General features: G+C 42.2%; 1 long non-coding RNA gene across 1 annotated transcript; it reads right to left on the bottom strand.

Moving 5' to 3' along the window:
* Positions 1-458: 458 nt before the first annotated feature.
* Positions 459-3509, bottom strand: LOC133265904 (uncharacterized). The gene is made up of 3 exons (XR_009742183.1): positions 3362-3509; positions 2611-2676; positions 459-2425 (listed from the first exon to the last, which is right to left on the bottom strand). It is a non-coding gene; the product is annotated as an uncharacterized LOC133265904 (long non-coding RNA).
* Positions 3510-9023: the final 5514 nt, after the last annotated feature.

The following is a 9023-nucleotide window of genomic DNA, read 5'->3' as shown; positions in this document are numbered from 1 at the left end:
AAATGAAACATTTTGTAATCAGGGACCAGCAAGACAGTATAACAGAGAAATGATATTCTGGGCAAGTATGGGCATTACAGCCTGCTGTTAGAGCAGAAGCTATAGACTGACTTTTCTACAGTGACTAAACCCCTTCAGGCTTAATGTAATGTAACCTACTTTTCTTAAGGAAGTATGTTCAATGTAGGTTTTGGCAACATTTTATTTTTCACACATGATGAATTAACCAGCAAAACATCCTGCCCTTTCTCACACCGATGAAATAAACTGAGACCATGAGAGTTTTTCTCCTCAAGATTTTTTTTTTTTTAAAAAAAGAAAACATAGAGCAAACCTCACTCTAATCTCCATTGAAAACCTGGTGTTTGGTAGATTATTCGTTCTTATGGGAACTGAAATGAGATACCAACTTCTAAAACTTTTTTTCTGGGGGGAGAGGAATTTTGCATATCCATTGTATCTGCAATTTTGTGTTTTTCAAAACCAGATGTGTTTTTCATAAGTGCCCTCACTGACAAGGATGACTTAATAATGTCAGTCACTCACTACTCCATGCCTTCCTGGTCTGTAAAGGAGGCTGGGTAAGAAAGGTACAGGGCTCAAACTCACAGCGTTCCCAAAAAACATTTCTGATTGTCTCATGGATGCTCTGCAAGACATCAGGCATGTCAGTGTCACTCTGCTGCAAAATCTAACTCTGGATTTGGTTTATGCATCATCTTTCCTTCTATAAAATGAAAAGAGTCCCTTTTTAGAATAAAAAGGCTTCAGGGCAGGGAGGGTGACTTAGCAAGTAGTTGTAAATTCCCTTGCAGGTTGGAAGCCTGATTTCAGCACAGCCCTCCAGGCAAAATCTTAAAGGTAATGCAAGAGGTAATAATAAACTTAGCTACAGCTTCCCTGTGAAGCATCTGGGTGCTGTCAGTGATTGTTTTCTGGCTTTCTTGTCTATTTGATGGCTACTGCTTTGCTTGCAAAGTGCTAAGAGTTAAATCTAATAATTGTACCTTCATATACCTAGATGAAAAAGTCACAGATCTCAGAAAACTGACTGCAGAACAGGTGTCAAATGCTTCTGATCAAGCACCACAGGTGTCCAGGGGAACAGTGCTCCAGGATATGCAGTTCTGAATGGAATTTTTTGAAGATCTGTAGATCTGGAGAGGCAAGAGCTGAAATTTTGCTTCTCCGTGAATGGTGACATTTGAATAAGTGGGGCCTGCTTCAGTGTGAAGGAAGATGCTAAATACTTAATAGAATAATTTGCTTGCTGGCCTTTTACTATTTTGTCCTTCTTCTGTGACTGCTGCCCTCCAAATGCATAAGTAGTAAGTAAGTTTATCTGGGTCACTGTGCCATCAAAAAAATCATAGCTCCCTTCCAAACAAGTTGCTTGGAAGTGGTCAGGCAGAATGAAGGTGGAAGAACAATGATGGCTGGAACCATAGGGTGAAAACACCTTTAAAACATGGTTGTACCCAGAAAGAAGACATGGGGACTGTTGTTCTCATTGAAATAACTAGATCTGGAGAGGTCTGAAAGCTATGGCTAGTCCTGAATAACAGCTGTTCTAAAATACGTATTTCTGTCACAAGAAGAATTTAATTTTATCTTCTATAATATTGCTTCTCCTAACTCCAGAAGGGGTGGATAGAGTAACTCTGGTGTAACATAGTGCACATAAAACCTATTGGCGTTACAGTTTAAAATAAACGTGCTATATTATTTTAAATTACTTGTACATAAAGTCAGTGTTCATATTCTCTGCCATCCACCTTCAAAACAGATAAGGCACATCCTCTGAAGTGCAAGGAATCAAGAACTGTTGAGTAGATGATGATCTCAACATGAACGTGCTTGTAGCGGCAAAACCAGTTTCTACAGGGAGATGGACATTCTGTGGGTGCTGCCATTGAATATTGTAATTTTCATGTGATTGCTAATATGGGAGCCTCCCCACCCTCTGGCAGCTGCTGAAAAGAGATGTCACATGATACTCAGATCCTTAGCTGATTTTTTACTTCTATTTCAAGGTATCTCCCCTAGTACAGGTCTGAGCCAAAAGATAATAAAACCCATGGCTTTTCAGAGTTAGGAAATTAGCATGCTTTATCTTCTACTATGGAAGCTGCTTTCTGTGTGACTTGTTCATGAATCTCAGTGACCCGGCACTACAAATATCAGGCACAAATTAATTCTTATTCTCTTTTGCTGACAGTTCCACCAGCAAGCTGTGATGGTAATACCTTTTCTGGGGTCACTGAAAGAGCAAGCCTTGCCATGTGAGCCTTCACTAATGATGGTATCATACCCATACTTGTATTGCTGCATATTTCTGTTTCTTCCCTTAAGCTTTGCAACTGCTAATGAGAAGCTGAAATCCTGTAGCCTAGCCAAGAGCACATAAACCCAGAGTGTTCAAGTTCTAAATAAAAAGGAAAAGTAAAGAAAATAGTGGCTGAAAGAAAGCACCAGTAGCCTAACTCAGTAGCTGAGAATCAATTTGAAGAGACATTAAAGGCCAGTTGCAAGAGGTATATAAACACAGCAAGACTTTCAGAGGTAGCTAAACTGGTTAAATTCTTGAATTATTCAGTGAAAGAGAGTTACCTGTGGTTAGTGTTGAGCTCCAAAACACAGTTCCTCTACATCCATAATTGGAGGCCAGAGCTGAGGCTGGTTAAAAATCAGAATGCATCCCTTGCACCCATGACAAACAGAAGCTTAATACAGAAACTGGCTTTGGAGATTGCTTTTTCATGCTGAGACTGGGTTATTTTGTGTAGTGAATACTCTAGCTGGCTAATTCTCTCCAGCTGCATCAAGCCACATCTTTTCCAGGACACAATCATTCTCTCCCTGGAGAAGACCCAGCATCTTTCCTCCTTAAGCTTTAGCAAGCTACAGTTTTATTATCACAAAACATCTGGGCCCATGTGTATTACAGCATTGTTGCTATGGGCTAGCTAGTTAAATTAGTATACAGTCCAAAATGAGAACAGCATTTATGCTGTTAGCTATTATGATGTGTGTTGTTTATCCCAGGTTCAAAATGGAAAATCCTAAGTACTCTGACATCCCTCGAAACCCTCGGCTTTCAACTATCTGTATTCCTTGTTCTATTAATTCTTGTATCTTATCATTGCTCCTCACCTCCCCAGCACCCTATGGATACTGATTAGGTCCAGTCACAAGTCTACAACTGTGGGCGAGTCTGACTGCCTTAACATCTTGCAAAAAGACAGTGGGAGAGTCTGTCTGTCTGTCTGCCTGCCTGCCTGCCTCTTCTCAGTGGGTTCTGTTATCTCTGCACCACACCACCAATTAGTTCTTTTTCCCAAGGAGGCACCAACTGACTTACCTTATATTTCGCTGCTGCAAGTCTCATCATGTTTCATAATGTCCTCAGGTAAACTAACTTACTCCTCTGTCAAACTCACAAGTCAAGCCAGACAGCTTCTACTGTCTCACACGCTAAAGGGTTAGTCCTCAATAGTCTTTTCTGATCAGAAAAAAACTGTGTTAGCTGGGACAACCACACCTACCTTAACTCATCTGCTTGTTTGAGCTTTTCTTAACTGAACAGCCAATAAGCCTCCAATAACCAAAGGAAAGAAACAGGTATTCCCACACAGAGCTGCAATACTTTACACTGCAGAGATGAAGTGGATTCTAAGGCCTATTCTTTAGGTAGATCTCAGGACACAGGACAAGGAACCTAACAGTCAGAATTAACTTCTCATTGTGAGGGTCCCTTCTACAGACAGCCAGAGCTGGAAGAGCTACAATCCCAACAGGTTGCCAGGATGTACTGGGAGAGAAGGTGGGATTTCTGTCTAGTTTCCATTATGTTATCATTTTCTTTCTCCCCACAGCCCTATAGTATCAGGGTTTTTTTCACAGAGATACAGATAAAAATAGCAAGTAACTTACCTTTGAACTGCTGGCTTCCATGACACTAGAATTTAGATGTTGCCAGGGTCAAAGATAAGCTTGGCCAAATAAACTGAACAGTGTGGGCATTTACGAGACATCTGGTAAAAGGCAGCTGCAGCTAACATTCAGTAGAAAACAAAACCAATAATATATGACATAGAAATACAGGATGGTGGACTTCCTCTCTCCTGGATGTGGAACCCAGCTCATTTGTCATTTTCCCACCAACCGCAAAAGCATCACACAAACCTCGCCTGTTTGTGTGATCCTTTCACACAACTGAGAAGGAGGTGGGGGTTCATGAAAGGCAGGGTACATGGAGTACAATAGACTGCAGAAATGTAGTGAAGTGTCTGTGGACCAAGATAGAGGATAAGATCATTTCCCTCCTTGATGGATCAGTCCTGCTTGCTACCCATCTCTTTCCACATCCTCTTTGGGGAGCTGTGTGTCTACATCCAAACTGAGCACTGCAAAAGTCAGCACTAGCAGCTTTCTGCAAACCACTGGCCTGATTCATGTCACCAAGCTCTACTTTCATCACAGCCCACTTCCTTTCTAAAGAGCTCTCTAAAGCCCCTCAAGTCCCAAGGGGAGACAATGGTCCACAATCTATTCTGCTCACGCACAGGAGATGTCTCCAGATTCACAAACCTCTTCAACCCCCACACAGAACCTTTGAGGAGTCCCTTCTCAAGTTCACACCACCTGTTTAAGTATTAACTCCTCTCACCTGGATGAAGGACTTTACTGCTTTAGTACATGCTCATTATTTTATTATTTGATTTCCTGTTTTGCTCACAACTTTCAAAATGGTTTCTGAAAAATTTGGTACCTCCATTCCCTGTCCACCTCAATGGGGACTTTGACTTTTGATGCTCGAACAGGAAAATCCCCCCTGTAAGACATAGGCATGTTTTCACAATCATTCTGCCTGCCTGACAGGGGTGTTGGGAAACATCTAAATTACAGTGTGTGCAACTGCTCTGCAAGAGCAAATGACTCCCCAGCTTTCTCTAGTATGTTAATAGATGTACTATAACTGTAAAAGGGAAAAAGCTCAACAGGAAAGGCAGACATGACCAGTTCCTTCCTTAGACAGTCTCCTTGCCTTCAGCTCTGCCACTCTGAGCCACCAAAGGCAATGAGGCAGGGAATTCAGGGGAAGTAAGCTGGGGCACTGAGCTGCACAATACACACACAGCTTACATGTTGCAGAACAAGGCATAGGCCCGGACAAGTCAGAGCATCACTCAGGCCTGTGAACAACAACTGGGCGTTGCCAAAGTCCAAAAGCAACTGCAGGGAGGTCTGTATTGGTCACAGAATTACCTGCATGATGTGGAGTAAGGAGGTCCCAGAGTAATCCCTAACTCATGAGATTTACCAAGACAGCCAATGCAAGCTGATTAGGGCACACTTCTGTTTCGCTCTTTGGTTTTGCTGCTTTTCACTGCCTCATTATGTCAATAATACAGTGTAACAACAACAAATCTTCTCAAGGTCGCTTTTCTACTTTTTTTTTTTTTTTAAGTAGGAAAAGAAGCATGTCCCATCTGTAACTTATTATGCCTTACTCCCTTTCTAGCAAAAACCAAGAATGAGTCTAGAAAGCCACAGATCAGCTACAAAATCCAGCCCATAAAATATTGACAGTTTCTCCTACCAGCAGACAATGGATGGGTTTCTGTAGTTTTGTGCTGGTATTAGCCAGCTGCCAGAAAAGAGCCCTGTGATGAAGAATGGGCTTCTGGCTTGCAATTCTCAAAGAACGCATTGGAGAGACTCGGGCTCTTCACTTTGTTTCAGACTCCAGAGGAGTTCAGTGCAGGAACATGTACTTGTGAGAGCAGCTACTGGGAAGGTGGCCCTTTGCCCCTTGTATTCTGAGATGCTGTTCTGGATTCTTGACTGAAATACAACATCAGACATCCAGAGAACTAAGGGTTCATTCAGGCTCTACTACTGATTTCCTCTGCAACCTTGAGAAGCGCCATCCCTTCAGCCAATGTCTGCCCCTGTAACACTGGAAATATATTCATTTCCTAATGGCAAAGGAGGTAGGACTGAATTAATCAGTCTGTGAAACTGTGTGGAAAAAAAACAAACCAAGCGTGTGGGACACTTTCAGAAAAAGCATAGAGTTGCTACATCACTGAAAAAGCTGATGCCTTAAGATATAGCTAACAACACACTAAGATATTTCAGAGTAGGGGAGTGTCGTGGTTTAAACCCAGTCAGGCAACTCATTCACTCACTCCCCCCCTTCTTTCCCTCCCCCTACTCCCAGAGGGATGGAGAGGAGAATCAAAAAGAATGCAACTCCCACAGGTTGAGATAAGAACAGTTTAGTAACTAAGGTATAACACAAATCACTACTGCTACCACCAATAATAACAATGATAAAGGAAATAACAAGGGAAGAGAATACAACACCTCAGCACCAGCCAACCGATAACTCGCCCCCCCAGCCTGACCAAGCACTGCCTGATACCTCCTCCAACCCCGCAGTCCCAGCCCTTCCAGCTAACTCCCGGTTACATCCTGGGCATGGCGTGCTGTGATATGGAATCCTTCTTTGGTCAGTTTGGGTCAGGTGTCCTGTCTCTGCTTCCTCCCGGCTTCCCCTCCTCCCTGGCAGAGCATGAGGCTCACAAAGTCCTTGACCAAACCAAAACATTACTGTTATCAGCTCTGTTCCCGAGCTGAAAGTCAAAACACAGCACTGCACCAGCTACCAAGAAGCAGAAAAATGACTGCTACTGCTGAACCCAGGACAGGGAGGCAGCTCTGCTGGTGCTGGCATTCCCTTGCAAGCTTCCAAAAGGCATACAGAGAGAATTGCATTATTTTTCCCAGTAAGTGTTTTCATTTTTCTCTGACTGTACAGGATCTAGCTCACTACTGGACACTGGCACAAAGAGTTCAGTGTGGCTGAATTGATTAACTGTTTATTAAAGAATTTCTAAATCGTAGTTTATAGCTTATACCATTACAGATCTCTCCAAAGCAATATTTTCAATAGGCCATAGCCTTACAGTTATGGGACAGCTGGTGTGTATTCATGAGTTATTTGGTATCGCCAAGTGCCATCTAGCTTGCCAGCATCCTCCTTAGGAGTCTGGAATTAAAATACATGAGTCCTTGATTTCAATTTTGTTTCCTTGCCTAAAGGGCATGAATATATGAACAGGACTTCAGTGGTATTGAAAGTGTTTCTTAACCACCTGGTGATGACCACCAGTAGCCCTGCTGATAACTCAGAACCAGCACTCCCCTCTGTTTCAAAAGCATCAACTGAATTTACTGAATCAAAACAGTCCTGGAGACTGAGACTTTGATCTTGCCTTAACATACTCATATACAGTGCACCTGTAAAGGAAATAAATTTAATTCAGATTTGCAAACCCAGGAGTAAGCACTCTGCATAATTATTTGCTTAGTTAATCCAGTTGATGGAAAGATTTGCCTGAAGGAACATGTCAGCAGTTTGCTGAACAAAGGCTGCTTGTGTTCCAGGTGAATTTCCATCCTTTTTCTGGTTAAATCCCTAACAAATACTCCACAGGCTAACCAGTTTGTAAAACACCTTCTGACTACGGTGGTTCATGATTAAGCCAGTTGTTAGATAGATTCCCAGCTCTAAGTCAGAGCTGAGAACATTCAATACGTAATTGGACTTTCCTTTTCTGAAAGTTTGGTGTTTATTTGTCCAGAAAACAGTCACTAAAGGTCACTTCCATGAACATGAGGGAAAAACCTTGAATCTTTTATAACTCAGGATTATATAATGATTTTGTGGCTGAAATCATAATGCTGCTTTGCTATTTTTGTTGCCACATGACAGATGCCAATCCAGCTGCTGTGTTCCCTCTCCAAGTGAAGCCTCCCCACTCCCAGTGCCACCAGGAAGAGATGAGGTACAGGGGAGCTGAATACTGTATGAAAACAGTCCGCTATGAGCCAGATGCTTTGGTCCCCCAAGTGTGCATAGTGCTGTGTGAATGAGAGGTATCTAGATATTGCCTTTGTGCGAGCAGCGTGAAGTTGCAGAAGCGGGCCTGACCTCTCCTGCACTGGAATAATTCCTTTCTGTATATAAAAAGAAACAGGGAATGAGTCAGAAATGAGGAGAGAGAATATGGCAAAAGGAGTGTCATGTTTCCGACCAGGAAAAGGATGGGGATGGAACACAGCTCTGCAGACCTGAGCAGTTAGTCCAGCTGTCCCTGTCACACTGCTACACAAGCAGCTCAAGCTGAAATGGTTTCCTGCAGCATACAGCTAAGGTGCCTGAAAGCACTGAGTGCACAGTAGAACTATGCCCCCCAAAGCTGTGAAAAGGAGCAAACTCTTAATCACTGCTTGTCAATTATCCCAGCCTGCCTCACCCTTCCTTGCCTAATCTGGCTTCAGGATTCTGGTAAGGAAATAATAAAATAGAAATCCCCTCTTCCCATGCTAACTGCGAGTATTGCAGCATGATAAAAGCCCAGGTATAACCTTTTTCACTTCATTCTGTACGTAAGAATATTTATTTGTAAATGACAAGAATCTGTTTTTACTCACCCCTTGTGAACTTGGAAATTAAATTTTGTCTAAGTGAGGATTTTTCTGTCATACATTCACACTGGCTTATTATTGCAGAGGAGCAAGTAAGTGCTGAGAACATTCATTTGCCGTTGTCTGAATGGTCAACAAAGTGCTGAGTTTTGCACAAAACTGTCTACTTCCGAGTTTCTCAGAAGATCAGAGTTGTTTGCACAGGTTTGCTATTCTAGAGTTACTTACAAGTGCTGAACTATAGAAGATGTGCCTGTTATTACATGAAAGATAATAAGTGCTAGAAGGTTGTTTGGGTTTCTTGTTGGTTTTGGGGTTTATTTTTTGGCATGGTACAAAGTATCAATTGTACTGAAAAAAACCCAACAATTAACTAACCCTCCCAAGCCCCCATTAAAGCTGATGCCTTAATTCTCTGTTTCATTTCCCTGCTTTCTTGTGGCAAACATAAGAACTGTAAGACAAAGTTATGACATTTCCATTTAAACTGCTAGACTGGATAAAAGAGCAGAATTACAACAATA

The sequence above is a fragment of the Pezoporus flaviventris genome, unplaced genomic scaffold (genome assembly GCF_033815535.1).
Source record: "Pezoporus flaviventris isolate CSIRO_AGI_PZ_B2104156 unplaced genomic scaffold, CSIRO_AGI_Pfla_v1 ptg000001l, whole genome shotgun sequence".
NCBI lineage: Eukaryota > Metazoa > Chordata > Aves > Psittaciformes > Psittacidae > Pezoporus > Pezoporus flaviventris.
This window is presented reverse-complemented; position numbering and strand designations above follow the sequence as displayed.